The sequence below is a fragment of the Lonchura striata genome, chromosome 2 (genome assembly GCF_050655825.1).
Source record: "Lonchura striata isolate lonStrDom1 chromosome 2, ASM5065582v1, whole genome shotgun sequence".
In the NCBI taxonomy this organism is placed as follows: Eukaryota; Metazoa; Chordata; class Aves; order Passeriformes; family Estrildidae; genus Lonchura; species Lonchura striata.
This window is the reverse complement of record NC_140704.1, coordinates 132941758-132957378: the sequence shown is the minus strand read 5'-3', so window position 1 is coordinate 132957378 and position 15621 is coordinate 132941758. Positions and strand designations below refer to the sequence as shown.

At 38.3% G+C, this 15621-nt stretch overlaps 1 long non-coding RNA gene across 1 annotated transcript; it reads right to left on the bottom strand.

The window, feature by feature from the left end:
* Positions 1-382: 382 nt before the first annotated feature.
* LOC146768429 (uncharacterized) lies at positions 383-15367 on the bottom strand. The gene is made up of 4 exons (XR_014952996.1): positions 15192-15367; positions 12430-12487; positions 1468-1519; positions 383-651 (listed from the first exon to the last, which is right to left on the bottom strand). It is a non-coding gene; the product is annotated as an uncharacterized LOC146768429 (long non-coding RNA).
* Between the last annotated feature and the right edge of the window lie 254 nt (positions 15368-15621).

Sequence of the window (15621 nt, the reverse complement as noted above, 5' to 3'; positions counted from 1 at the left end):
TTTATTTACACAACTCCTAAGCATGTGTAGTAGGCTTGGCAAGACCGTGCAAATTAATTCCTGCTAATGAAAGTTTGGATTTTTTAATATTACCCTTATGCTGTGACTGCAACCTTCCTGTCACCACTTCTTATGCACGTGAATTTGCCATTATGCCAGCAGCAACTCTGGGTCTTCACTGCTGCTGCTGGTTATTTGTGCCGTGATAATGACCAGAGGAATTAAGGCTTTACTGTGTCATACTCTCAAAATGGGAATTATCTCTACAATATGTAATCACTGCCCAAATGGAACAATGTTTTAAAGAAGAATTTACAACATAAGGCCTTTTTTCTGCAAAGTGCACTGGACTAGTTTGATGGATGAGAGCAGCTTCTGACTTAAGAATATGAAAACTAAATCAATGATTATTTATTTTCAGAATCTGATGGCAGCAGAAAAGAATGTGGTTTGAAAGAAGGAGATGAAATAAGCAGATGCACAAAGATTTTGTGATTCAAAGTTCATTAGTTTAAGCTGTGGTCCAGTGAAACCAAGTCTTTCTGTAGAGTCATATTAACATATGTGTTATAATTTTTGAGGGTTGCACTCAAGAGCCAGAATCTTCTGCTTTGCCCACTGTGAGGCACATGCAGCATGGGACACACGGTCCTGAAAGACAGAACAGTTAAAGAAAGGTGATGTCTTTCTCTGTGGTGTCAAATCATATTGTCTATTAGCTCTTGTTTGCTTAGAAAGCACCAGATGGATTAGCAGTAACAAAGATTAGAGGTTTAACTAGCCAGGCAAGAACCATGGACAACCATAGCTCATGGTACAGGGTTACTTGATGGATAAACAGTTGGATGGCTAATCACAGAGGATGGTAGAAAAACCATTGTTTTTTTGTGAGAAAATGTTTCTTTTTTGCTGAATCAAGAGTGTTTTGCAGACTCAGAAGAAACACAGACCGAGTTCTGGCATTTCCATGCATCCTGGCAATCCTGGCCAGTCTCCAGGATATTTATTTCCTCCCTCAAAAACCCAAAAAGTTTGACAGCTCACATTTTCATTCTGATGTGACCAAAATCACATTCTGAAACTTGAAAGTTTTTCACAAAATGGGTTTGTTTACCAGACAGCCCTATAAATAATATTTCTCAAAGCTGTGTTTGACAAGCATGATATTGCTAATATGGCTCCCGCTGGTGTGTCATCCATGGCCAGGTTTTCAGAGAAATGTCTGCAAAGCAGAGCTATCGAAAAGCTCTGCATATGAGCTGCAGATATCATTTCTTTTGGAAAACTGTCTGCTTGCAGGGCACTTAAGAATAGTGCCAAGTCAATGTTAAATCATCATATGGGAAATGGTTAACAAGACAGCTTTCCTTTCTACCTCCCATCTAATCTCTGCCAAATCAATCTACCACCCAAGACTGGAAGTTGAAAATGTAATAAACAGGTCCACAGTGAAGGATTGCACTATACCTGTGCCTGGAGCAGTTCTCTCTTCATCTCTCTTCACCAGCAGCATGCCCTCCTATTACCCAAGGGAAAAAATTAAATATTCAGATTGTTATTATTTATTTAGAGGACATAAAAAAATCAAACCAAGTCAATATTTATCCATCTGAAAAAAAGCCCAGTGTATGACAGACGCTTTATTTGGGCTAAATTAGTAGACATATGTCTCAGAGAAATGTTGTTGTTGTTGATTTATTCTTTTGTCCTTCTTTCAGTTAAGCTTTCCTCAGGTGTTTTTCAAACCACAGAGCTTCTAAAGCTTCTGCAAAAAGTCTATTTTTTACTAAATTGCATTAGCTCTTTAAAATATACAGGAAAGATGAACTCATCTAATAACAACCTTGGAAAATAACTGTAGCTGAATATAAATAAAATTAAATTTTCACAGAGGAAAAAGCCATTTCAAACTATTTTTCCCATATAATCCATACCACAGATACTCAATAATTCAGTGAGCTTTCAGGCAATATAAGTCAATGTTGACTCATTAAATGCATTAGCTATAAAATGCATCTCTAGTAGGAAGGATGAGAAATGATTTGCGTTCTTCTCTTTTCATCATTATTCCTTAGTGGCTTTAGTTTTTGGTTTTGTTTTATTCTTTTGGTTTTTTCACATTTCATGCTTTATAAAGAATGCTTTAAAGCAACTTCAGGCTCTCTAGTACACCATTAAAAAATAAAAACATTTTTTTCCTTACCAGAAACCTGACCATGAGCAAAATATTCTTGGTTTTACTTAATACAAATGCTGACAGACATTAAATTAATGCTTAATTAATCCTTCAGAGGTGGCCAGCTAAATGAAAAAGTGGAAAACTAAACTGGTAGGGCCAGGATTGAGGAACTCTTCCAGTCTGGCAGGGCCCAGTTGTGCTGGACTTTGACAGGCATGTGAGACAAAGAACAAAAAAAATCTTAATAAATAAAAAGTACCAATTACATTAATTTGAAAATTCCCCTCATCTGTGAAGGGGTTGTGATTCGCAGAAATTTTGTGGCATCAGAGTGCCAAGTTTTCAGTCTGTTAACTGGTTTTCTGGCATTGACCAACTATATCTTGTTAGGATGCTCAAAATTAATGGATTCCCGCTTCTGCATGTGGAAAACTGAACATCAACCCCTAATATGACAGTTGTGATTCATATGTGTAGCTTCAGGTGGGATGTTATAAGAGAACATGGACATCCAAAGTTAGATGATGTAGGAAATTATGTAAGTTGGAACTATTCAATAAGTAAATAATTAAATAAATACAAGCAAAACAACCCTTAGGCAATACACATGAGTCTGGGTGTATAACTCAGCAGAAGAAAACTGGATAAGACCAGCTCCAGATGAACGGATTTTTTTGGTCATCCACATGTTTCTCTTCAGTGTCACATATGGAACAAATAAATAACATAATTTTGTCCGGTTAAGTTAGGTGAGTTGGCTAAGTTAAGAATCTGGAATGCTATTACATGTGCATTAGGTTGGTTAGCCACCCAAAAGGGATTTAAAAAACCAACCTCCTAATGCCCCTTTGTTTGCTCCCCTGGTCCAAGAAGCCATTTATTTCTTCCTCAAATGCCTAAAGAATTATTTTCACATTCTCGTAGATTATTACTTCAGTGTGAAACCATTGTCTGCAATATGAGTACAGCTGTTATCTACTCCCTAAAAAAAAATTATTTCCATTTGCTTTGTAACAGCCTGACAAACAAATAACACCTGCAGAGGATCATGCTCAATAAAGAATGGGAAGAAAAATAGGTGGAAAGCATGAGAATTCCACTAATGCTCAGTGATTGATCTTGTCAGTGCGCATTGCCTGTCAGAGCACATTGCCCCAGCACAAGCACACAGCACTGAAGAACCAGCAGCACGGGAAAGAAATGCATTTCTGTATAGATCACAGCCAGACACCCTCCCCCAGCTTTCTGAGCAGAGCTTGATTGTCAGCATTATACACACGCTCAGACAATGCTTTCAATAGACGCCTTTTTGGAAGACAATTGCAGAAAGCATGATAACGGGATTTGTCACCCTGATGTGGCTGCTGTTTCAGCAGGCATTATAATAATGAAAGGAAGTTTTACTAATTGAAAATGTGAATGAAATTCAGCTGTCTTTTTATTTTAATTCTTTTGGATGAAAGCCAATTAAGATCATCTGTCTAATGCATCTATTCACCCCTACTTCAACAATGTGTCAATTATAATGGATGTCTAATAAACTCAGACTTCCCAGGACAGAGAGCTGAGCATACAAAACAAGTAGTGAGGAATATTAACACATACCTGTAAAATATTTTGTAAGGATTGGCCAAACCCTTCAAATGGCTGAACTTATTTTCCACAGCATGCCTAAGAGGAATTAACCTGCACATCCTCAGCAGGGAGTACTGTGGGCACATCTGTGTTCTTCCACAGCTATTCTGCACTAGTGGTGCTAAGCACATCGTGGAACCTCAATATTCAAGGCTATTATATATCTTTTAATTTAAACACTACACAGTGTTTTTGGGGAAAATAAGTCTGAGTGCAACATCACCTATGTGTTTCATCTCATTTAATCTCTTTGCTCACGTGTTTCTGCCCCCCTGAGGCATCTGACTCTTGGGCTCTTCTGACTCACCAACAAGTGCGGCTCAGAGGGGGAGGTCTTGTGGAGGGAGATTGATCACTCTCGGCCTGTGTCCATTGTCTACATCTTTCAGGTGTTTTGCCCTAGATTAGTCTGGTTATGTGGACTGAAAGCCTATTAGTGGCATTAAATTATCTTCTAGAGCTCATCTTAGACCTTGGTTTAATGTATAAATAAGCCAATTCAAATCATTCAAGGCAGTGCTGCAAAGCAAAGAAAATGCAGTACATGAAGGCAACTTGCTTCAAAAGGACATGCACAATATGGATTGAAGTGTAACAATAGAAACAAAGATGCTCAGAAGAGAGCCAGCATGCAGAGAGAGAAGTTAAAAAAATCCTAGTGAAATATGTGTAAAAATGCATCTTATCACTGATAAAATATAGTGTTAGCAATAGGTACAGTACACAAATATGAAAATTCAATATTTAAACCTCTGGTATTATTAGGCCTCTTACAGAAATGGATGTTGGATAAACATTGCAAATATTTATGTAAAAATACTGTCTCTATAAGGTGCACTTTTTCACTATGTAAAAAGCCACTTAAAAATTAAGGTATATGTGAAACATTAAAGCTTGTTGCTGTCACCAGTGCTCCTCCTTCTGTGTCCATCTCTGCCACAACTTTTACTGCTTCTACTGTAGCAGTGTAACACTGGTTATAATACCAGGAACCTGATTAAACCATTTTTCAAGAGTGTAGAATAATAAATGCAGATTTTTTTTAAACTTTTTAAAAAACAACTTCACTGCAATTCTTCTCTATTTATTTTTCTGCAGATGTTGTTGACTATGATTTTACTAGAAGAAACCCTTGCTTAACAAAGACAGACAGAGCAAAGACTATATCTTGCACATGAACTTCAAATTCATCCATGGCAAGAGTTTGAGTAAAGTAGGCCAAGAAAAGCCTACTCAAAGGTTAAACTCATGCAGTCAGGCAACAGAAACCCTTCCTACTTTTTTCTCCTTAACTAGAACAGATCAGATACAAAAGAATGAAAATCTTGTTCTTCAGTACAGGGAAATCAGCTCCAAGCTGAGCATTAATTTAAAATTACTATCTCACAAACCCCTACACATAGCAAGAACATTCAAGAGCCTCATAGATCTATACAGACAGTATGGAAACAGAAATAGAACACAATCAATTGAATCTACTATAGTGAAAATATATAACCAGCTGTGAGCCCACCAGAAAGCCCTTTTGGCTGCAAACACCACCTATGAGAGCAGAAGGTGCTTTGGGAATGATAAGCTCAGAGAGATCAGCAAAAAGGCCAACACCAGTCACAGTACATTTAGGTTCACTCTCTGACTTGTTAGGGAGGTTTTTACCTCAGCTCTTTGTGTTATTATTAGCCTTAAAAGAATAATGTGGGATTAAATATTTCTCCTTTCTATACCTGTGCATATACTCCCATTGACCTTTCTGTTCTGAACTCCAATTTAAATTAATTCTTTATTAAAACCACTATAAAAGTGAAATATATGGCTTTGCAGATGAAATTCATATTTGCTGATGTGGTGAAAAACTTAGTTTGGAAGTCACTATCTACTTCCAGCCTCACCTGAATTGTTAGGCATCTATATCTGTATGCCTTTTCCAGATTTAGAATGTCAGACACTTCCCAAATTGTTGAGCCATATGGTAACAGAGTGTTGTGATACACCAGAGAGGTACTTCCTTAGATTTTTCTGTTAAAACTGTTTCACCTGCATGAGCTTACCAAACATTAATTTGGTCCTAGATTAACAAAGTTTAAATTCTTACAGAAGAAAAGTTAGTTTACCTAGATTATCTCAGGCAAAGGGAAAATTCGACCCTGGGTCTTCTGTATCCTAAGTTCATTGACTGTGCTTTTTGGTTCAAAGAAAATAAACTACTCCCAGCTCTTCTTTTGGTTTATCTTTTTGATGGTCACAGCAGTTCAGACTTTGCAGGTCTGAGCATCCTGATGGACTCTGGTAGAAAGCACACCCCATCTACTCAGCCCTTCTGTGGTAATACATAGTTTGTATATACCTAGTGGGGGAGACTTTTCCCAGACACTTATGGAATAGATTTATGGAGCAAACTCAAAGTTCTGGGCAATCCTGGATCTTCTAGGATTAATAAGAAATTTTTAAGGATCCACATTTTCCATTTCAGTCCTTAAAACAGTAATGAAGGTCTTTAATGTGTGAATTTAGACCCAGGGCCTTCTTATAGAAAGGATTTTTTTGGTAGAAGCATTGCAGGACAAGATTTTGAAGGAGAACAATGTGCATATCTAGTATGTACCAGAGAGGTAGCCCTCACCTTTCTCTGTATCACAAAAACTCACCATCTCTGACATCATAAGATTTTTGGAGGATCCTGTTTGAAACCCTAGTAAGTGTACAGTGCAGACTAGCACTACTTGAGATCAGAAGGGGAGATGCAGAGAGTGAGATGATGTTTTTAGAGCAGTGGCGTGAAAAGATAATCTTGCAGAAGCATTTTGACTTCATATTGAATTAATATAGTATTATATTTCTCAAGTCCAGTGGAAATACCAAAAGCTTTATAATGATTTGAGCAACAACTTTAGAAATTTGTTGGATTGCTAGAGCTTTGTCTGAAGGATATTCTACAGGGAGACTCAGTAGCCTTTAAATCTAGCTCAGATGTTGGTGAGCAGAAGAAATCTGAGCCAAACACTGGATTATGCATGGGATAGGCAGAAGGCTGTGAGGAGGACTTGGGACAGGGGAAATGATAACCTATGTTTTACCTTCTTTGATCATGACTCCTCACAAGGATGCATCACAGAAACAGTCAGACCTATAATTTGCACAGGTGTTTGGAACTCTGAATTGAAAGGCAAAGAAAGAGAAGTGAGTTTATAGGAAAAAGAGAATGAAAGGTGGCCTAAGTGTGACTCATCACTTGCCTCTGTTCTTTGAAACCTGGAAGAAGATAACACAGAGCCTCTAAAGAGCATGTTGTATGAACAGAGCTGAGGAAGTTAAGAAAGAAAATATTTAATTATCTTTAAGGCCACCATGTATAAATCTTTACTATCTCTGCTAGCAGGCCTTACTAGCTCAGGCGCCTCTGCACTAAAGAACAACACATGATTTCAGGAAATTTCTGACTGTGGATGTATTATTCTGGAAAAGGTTTCATTCACAAAGGTGGGACAAAGAGGGTGAGAGTTGTTTGGAAAATGTTGAAGATTTTCTCTGGGAACAATTAATCAAGACCAGATGGCATAAGCCAGTTAAGAGAAATGACTTTGACAATGGAGGAGAGGCTCTCTGAAGAGCAGTAGCACATTGTGCATCAAATACATTTAGAGATGGATAAACGGAGTAGTGGTGAAGGATGAAAACATGGGTGGCTTTAGTAAAATAAAGAAAAATAATATTACCCCATAAACATGCAAGATAGAAGAGACCAAAGAGGCACCAGATGGAAAGTTTAAGTTCTCACAAGAAAATGAAGGACATGATGGATAATATATGTAATGGAGAGCAGGTGAGGAGATGCTGTTATTTTTTTAAGTAGAAAGTTTGAAGGAGAACTGTAGGTAAAATGAGAGCCTCCAAATACTGTCAAAGGAAAAGAAGAGGAAGAAAGTAGAGGGGAGGTATTACTTGTGAGATTTCCCCCATTAAAAACTGATGCAGTACAATGTAGAGGGGGTGTGCAGTACAATGTAGAGGGGGGTGTGCAGTACAATGCATAGCTGCAGTGAAGTGTTGGGGTGACTTTAGACACAGGAGTCAAGTGAATTGGGATAGAGCAACAAAGGTAAAAGAGCTGAAGAAGTAGAGCAATGAATTTGCAACTATCAATAAGTAGATATGGGGCTTCAAATCAACATATTTTAACATTCATGTTATCACTGAAAACTCTCATACTTATCCTCCCACAAAATGAAGATTTCAAGCTGCATAACTGAGTGCTAAGCACAGCTTTCTCAGGCTAAAAATGTGCCTGACTATGGCAACAATTGCTCAGAAGACAGCTTCTCTCTTCTTGCTTGACAAGCAAAATTCCATCAAATGAAAGGCAATTGAGTCACTTTCTGATTTTCCTAAAATAACAAGTTTGTCCACACAAGTCTGTGAATATTATCTGTGGTTTATTCAGTATTTATTATCGTGTATGTGAAGTGGAGCCATATGTAGTGATAATGCTCAGTGCAAACAAACAGTACTAAGCATAACACTTCAGGAAAGGTGAGGTACTACATGCTATCATGCAAACAAGTGCAAAGTTTTAAGGTTTATATTAGGGTTGTATTTGTGAAGATTTTGCTATATAATCCACAGTATGGAATTGTACTTATGAGAACAGAATTTATCACATTACATTTTATTACTATTACTGTACAGACTAGAGAAATCTTTATTTTGCCTTCAATTTTCCTGTCTTATAAAAATACTGTGAAGAGAAAAAAATGTAAGGTATGTTGTTAGGACTTATAACAGCTTGTCCAGCTGTGGGGCATTCATTTGTCTTGTCTGCAAATGCTATTCCAATTATCTCAAGGATTTGTCTCTGCTACTCTCCTCCTCAGACTGGCTCTGACTTCACCGTTTGTTGCCCACAGAAATGCCCTGTTACTGCATCTGGAAGTGCTGTGCAGTAAATGTGATAACTTTTTAATCTGCACTGCCATGCCACTGAATTTCCAGCCTCTTTTTCAGCAAGAAAATGGGTATGGTGCAAACATTCCTGCATCTGTCCAAAAGTGGGAAAGGATTGTGCCATCTTCCTCTTATATTTGGAAAAGGCAGTTCTGAATTGCAAACCACCTGCAAATCCTGGCAATAGAGTCTGGCCTGGGACTTTTGTCGCAAAAATCCAGGCCAGACAACCCAGAACTTTTAAGCCAATTAACCTGTTGTGGATCACAGAGCACAGAGTCTAACTCAGTACACGCTTGTTGCATGTTGACTCATTTCTTCTGGGAGACCAAGTGCTGCAGCAGCTTGATCTCCTACAGATGCACCAGTACTTTCAAATCTCAGAAACCACAGATGGGGAAAATCTCAAATAGTGACATTTCCATGCCTCAGGAAGAAGGAGACAAAGTTTCTAAGGAGCATTTTCTGTATTATTTTCTGTGCATTTTCTGTATCATTCAAGTGTCTCCAGCACCAAAGATAAAGAAATGTTCCTGGATCCATCAGTGATCACAGCACAGGTTGGTAGATGAACCCTACAGGCTTAGATTACACAGGAGCACCTTGGAGAACTCTCACCTTATGTCAGGGGAGCTGGCTGTGCTGCAGACCTTTTCCCTCTGAGATTAAGAGAGCAGAACCCAGGCTCTGACCTCTGCATCACACTCAGTTGGACATCATCAAGGGCTAAAGTAATTTGCTGTTCCCAGGCACTGCTCCCTGCTGCTAAATGATCAGTCTGAAGACATTGGCTCTGCATCATCTTCTGCTTCTACAGCAGCTGGACAAGTGCAGGACCTCTTTAAGAAGTTCAGAGGCTGTATTTTCTCTTTATTTGCATTTGCATCTTGTTACAACAGTCACTTGTAAGATACCCAGTTGCATTTGGACATAACACATACAAATCATATTGGTCCTCCATAAAACAAATCACTCTCTGAGTAGCAGGACCAAAGGAGATGGTTGATTAGACATTTCCACCCCCTAAATCCTATGCCCCTCTACCTAAAACACTCTAGTGTCCTGTATTCTTTGCCCCTCATTTTCCTAGCCCAACATGTAAGGGGCAAACAAATGCGTGTCTTGCAAACCCTGAGCTGAAGGCACATCTCAGCTGCCTCCTGTCTCCTGAGTAAAGTTAGGGTGAGGTTTCTTCTTCAAAAGTCTTAGAGAAATATAATATTTTTAAACCTCAGCCTCTCTGCCAGATGAAGCTGAATGTGGCAAATAGGTTTAGAAATTGCTAGCAAAGAAAGGGAGAAAAGCACAAGCAGAGGCAGGTACAGACAGACACACGCAGCAGCTGCATAACCTTCATGTCTGCCAGAAACCAGATAGAAAATGACTTGGTCTGGGCTAAGGGGAGATTTGCCTTCTCCACTGTATAGCTTGGTTCCTGGGATGCAAAGGAGCAAGAGCGGGAACAGACATCTTCAAAATGTGGTAGGAGGGACAGACGCCCCAAGGCTGTCAGCAGTGTGGCTGCTTTGTGGCCCAGCTGGGCTGGGGACAGAGGCTGGTGTCCTGTGTGCTCCTGCTGGGCTCCTACTTGGGAGAACGGGAAGAACAACAGGGTGTGGTAGGTCTGTATGAGTCCTTCTCTTGCCAGTCTACATTTCTGCATGACCATGGGAGCTGAATAGGGGTGGAGGGTCTGATTTCTAGTTCTAGCTCCTCCTCTCTCCTTCGTACCTTCTTCTTTGACATGCTAGGTCATTTAAACTGGAATTTCTGCAGTACCTAAAACAGAGACACCCTCTTCTTATCCAGAACCTCTAGATGACACTGTAATACAGATGAAAAATAAATCCTAACACTTGTCCCCTGCATTTTTATTAATAATTAATATCAGATTTGCTTTTTATTATTTTAGTGGCTTTGTGAAAATAGAAATAATTGTTGCTGATTATTATTTATTTAAGTGATGACAACATGATTAATAATACTTCAGCATGGGAAGGACTCACACTGAACAACCTAGAATGGGGAGATATTATCTCTGTTGGTGGCAAAGCTCATAATACACACGCATTGGAAAAATGATAACCCACCTGTAGAGGAAGAATGATTAAAGACAAAGATGGATATGGCAACACACAGATAAAGGAGATCAATATTTAGGATATAAAACTATTTAAGAAGCTGGGCCATGAATTCATTTTAACATGTGCAGGCTGAAGTGAGGCTGACACACCTGTTATCTACCTGCTGATCAAGGTGGGTTTAAGATATTCCTGTGGAGACACACAGACCTAACCACACCTGAAAATATTCTTGCCTGGTAGACCCCCCACAGTCATATATAGCTTTACGAAAGTTAAATTCAGACAGTGATTTCTGTATCTGAAGAGTTACTGAATTGCTGAATATCTTTAGCAAAGCTCAGGCCTGTTGCCCCATACATTTTTTCCATTACAGCAAGCATCTTCCTGCTTTCTGGTCACAGCAGCTGATGCTAAAAGCCTAATATTTGTGCTTGGTCCTACAGACTGTTGCTACTCTGCTTTCTGCAACACATCTCCATCTTGTTACAGGAACAGAAAATTGTAGAGCTGGTTATAATATTTCCCCATAAAAAGTTGTTGGGTTTTTTTCCCAAGAAATTGAATTTCCTAAGGTTTTGACTATGAAATTTCACTGTGATGCTTTGTACATCCAGCCCTTTGGCTACCTCATCCTTGCACTCTTACTGCACTTCTCATAGCAACCAATACCTCACTTTCTTTTCAGGAGAGGACATGGTGGATATAAGTTCAGATTGAACCTGGCTCACTGAGGAGCAGAAGCATAAAGGGGTGGGACATGTATTTACTTTTTCCCCAAACACATTTTTTTCTCTTGGGAGAATCACAAATTTCAATTCATCAACTTCTTTGCTTATCAAAAGGTATACACTTTACCAGTCTGGTTTTACAGGTCTACAAGAAACACTTTAAATGAGACATTTTCTACATTTTCTATCAAATTTCTGTCTGCAGCCTGGAAGCCTTGGGAGTGCCTTTAGTAAATTCCCATTGAAATACCTCTCCTGCAGCCATTTCTACTTTTCTTCTCTTGTCCCTTTACTGGTGACTGCCAAATGGTTCTGCCATCATCCTGGAGCTAAAAATGATTTTAAACCATCAGCTGGGTTGCTGTCTAGTGAGTATTTGGTTAAGTACATGCTCAGCTGTTAAAAACAAAATACCTATGAAGATCTGAAGTGAGGAGAAAATTTCTACGCAGGGATGTATTCTTTCTCGGTCTCTTTTAATTTAACTATATAAGAGCTATTGAGTTCAGATAGTGTTTGCTTTTTGGTTACAAATGCCTGGATTAGAGTTGGAGTTTAAAGCCATGGTCATGCTAAAGAATATTTCCCTGCCTTCTCTTTGTGTTTATACTGCACAAGGTTTCTGTATGTTTCTTCCAGAGATTTTTCACGGTAATTAGGCCTAATTCTTTAATTACCTCCCCCTCCATCCCTAAAAATTCTGCTGCTTCCTAGTGATCCTGGATATAACATATGTTGACAGATATAAACAGGGGGACCTATTAGCATAGTAATAAATTTCCATGCTCTATAAATTCCTGTATCATTCATAATCTAAAATAAAAGATGAGAAAAAACCACTTTGATTTGTTATGTTTGGACTCACCTCCAACATGTGGATTTATATGGCAGGAAACTGTTTTGAAGCTCTCCATTTCTTTTGTCTGGAAAAAAAAAAAAGGCTTTTTATAATTTTTTTATGGACTACAGTTGGTCCATCAAGTTTCAGTTTCATTTTAAAATGTGCCCTGGGAGAATGCACCATAAATGCCAACATATTCAGCATCATGAACTCAAGATGATATCAGTGTTCTGTTGCAGTGACTCCCTCCAGTTCCCTTTTTCTAAAAAAAAAGGAAAAATAGAAGGAATGGTTTAGAATTTTGTTTATCGCCCCTTCCCTTAGAGGAGCAGAATACAAACTATTATCTTTCTTCCTCATCTTTGGTGCTGCTTTTATTGAAAATTCTCAGTCAAGGATCTTACTAGTGCATTTACTGTTGACCTTAGACAGCACTAACGTGATTTCCTTGCTGACTAAGAAAATTCAATGCTGCAAAGGACGTGTTTTGATTGACAAGCAATAGGTACATCTGTCTGCAGTCTTCTAGATTCTTAAAGATACTGCTGAATAAACCTTGCAGGTGCCACCTTGCAATAAACATAATTCATTCCCCCCAGAAACACATTCAATTTTAAACGTTTTGTGTAAAATTACAGCACTAATAAAATGATAAAGCATATATATCTGTGTATATATATATAAATATATATATATGTATATATATGGGTCAGAGTCATAGGCAATGTAAATCAGCACTAATCAGCTGAAAACAATGGCTACACTTTTTTTTTTTGTAGAATACGTCCCTTTTATCTTACTTATATTAGGCAATTTGTTAGAATCTGTGATAAAATGTTTTAAATATTACAGGTAGGATATGAACATGATAGCTATTTGACAAAGCAGCCCCTGAGAGAAAGTGCATTTTTCAGCCCATCAGAACTTAGTTCCCTTGATGAAGATAACAGATAGGTTTGCACTATGTAATCCTGTACATAATTATCTTCCCTACCTAATTTCTTTCTGTTGCTATGCTTCATTATCTTAAATATTTTTGTAACCATTTCATTACCATTTCCATCCCATTGTTCATTCCTTTATCTCAGATTTTTTGTCTGACATCATAAAATTGAATATTTATCTTGTCCTCTCTACAGCCTTTAATAACTAGCCTGGTGTCAGAAGCCACAACTTTAATAAATACACCCAGCCTGATGTATTATTAAGCCTCCAGCTTGTGCAGAGAAGTAAAGGAGTCTGCACTGTTCTGAAGAAGCCCCTCCAAGAACCAGCTACGATGTTTACTTGCTGACATTTAAAAATAATGGAGTTGTTTACTCAGTGTCTTTTTTCTTTTTTCCTCCAAGCAAATAAGTATAAAAGATCCTGTGAAGGTTTTGTTTCCAAAATGGCATTCTGGGACTTTTTGCCCCTCTTTTTTTTTTTTTTTTTTTTTTAAATTTTTTTTTCAAGTGTAGAAGTTTATTACTTTTAATGATTAGCCAATTAGAAATACCTGTGGCAGCTGACCTGTTAGAATGGAGAGAATTGATTACAGAGGCTCAGGAGCAGGCCCTGGCTGAGTCATGAGGAGACATGAAAAGGTACAGTGGCAGTGAAGTCTCCTGGCACATGAAGGAGTGTAAACCATTGATCACAATATGAAATGCTGAAAACTGAAAAGGAATCCAATTTATTCTAAATAAAACTACTCTGTTCTCCAGTGACAGATTCCAGAGTCAGACACCAGAGAGGAACTGACAGCAGATGTTTTAGAGCCAAGACACAGAGAGGCTGAGTAATAGTATAGAAAAGAAATTGCTTTGAACTTCACCCCTGCTTTAAATACTTCAAATCAATAGGGTCACAGAGCTCTTTAATAGAGTGATGAGGTCTTGCCCCAGCAGATCTTCACAGTGACAAGTTGATGTGCTTCCTAGCAGCAGGGTCATAAAAATTTCAGGCTTCCCTCTGAAAGGGGGCTTTGTATTAGAGAGGTCCATTTGGAGTAACTCCCTTGTATGGCCGCTCTCAAAAGCTGAGCCCTAATAGTCTACATCTAAATGGGACTGACCTCATGAATTACCTCAAGAAACTTAATCTATAAACTGGCTTCTTCTTATGCAGACTGATGAATTCTTGTTTATTCCTAAATGGCTGTCACAAAACCTATTCATCAAACTCTTAACGGGGAAGAGAGTCTCACATAATCCTGCTTCAAGTGCGGCACCATTAAATAATCATTAGACTTCATTGCTGGTCTTGAGACCCACTCCAAATCCACAAAGCAAGCTTTTTACCATTCATCAGAACTGCATTTAGATGAGATTTTGACCTGATAAAAAAGGGTGTTTTTTGTCACTATCAGTTTCATGGCTGTGCTCTTTCTCCTTTCAGAGGCTGTGGTGGGGTTTATTTTTTTTTCCCTTTCCTTAACAAAAGTAAAAGAAAATAAAGGCAGATGGCCAACTCTTTCCAATATCCGTTTGCTTTATTTGAGCAGTTTAATGTAGTGAAACAGAGTGAAATGTTGCTACTTGCTAAATGGTAAACAACACCATTACCCAGAATTCAGCAGCAGACTGATACAAAACAGGGTGCTGGTGATTAATTAAACTGTTGTTATAATTGTAATGCATGATACATAATAGATAGTGTGCTGTGTATTTTAAAAGCTTCAAATTAGCGAAGAATAACTTCCTTACATAGCACATCTCTATTCCATGCTGTTAGTGCACAAATAATCAAAAATAAAAGGTCATTACTGCTAACTAATAAAAAGAATGTATTTTGATTTTCCTTACCCTGTAACCATGTGTCGGAGGAGTTGCATATTGTGAGGCATCAGGTCATACAGCCCTGCAGAAAAAAAATGTGAGTCTTTTTCTCCTGTGTCTCTTGGATACAAAGGCACAATATTCATTATTAATCAATAACAATTAGAACGATCAGCCTGAGCTGCAAAATATCAGGGTCTGCTTCTGAGCTGTTGTAATTCCAGCTATCATCACCTCCCTCAAAAGAGCAAAGTTCATGTTCTGCAAATAACTACAATGAACACTCTCATTCATGTGGCAAACTTGAGTGTGGCTCTCACGGAGAGGTAGGTTGAGGTTACTTTCCCTATTCTCTGGGATACTGAAGCAAGTACCTTAATTCCAGAGTGATAGTGTGCCTTGTTGTGACAGGACAATATACATCTTTAAGTTCAAACATGCCCTGAATGCCTAGCCA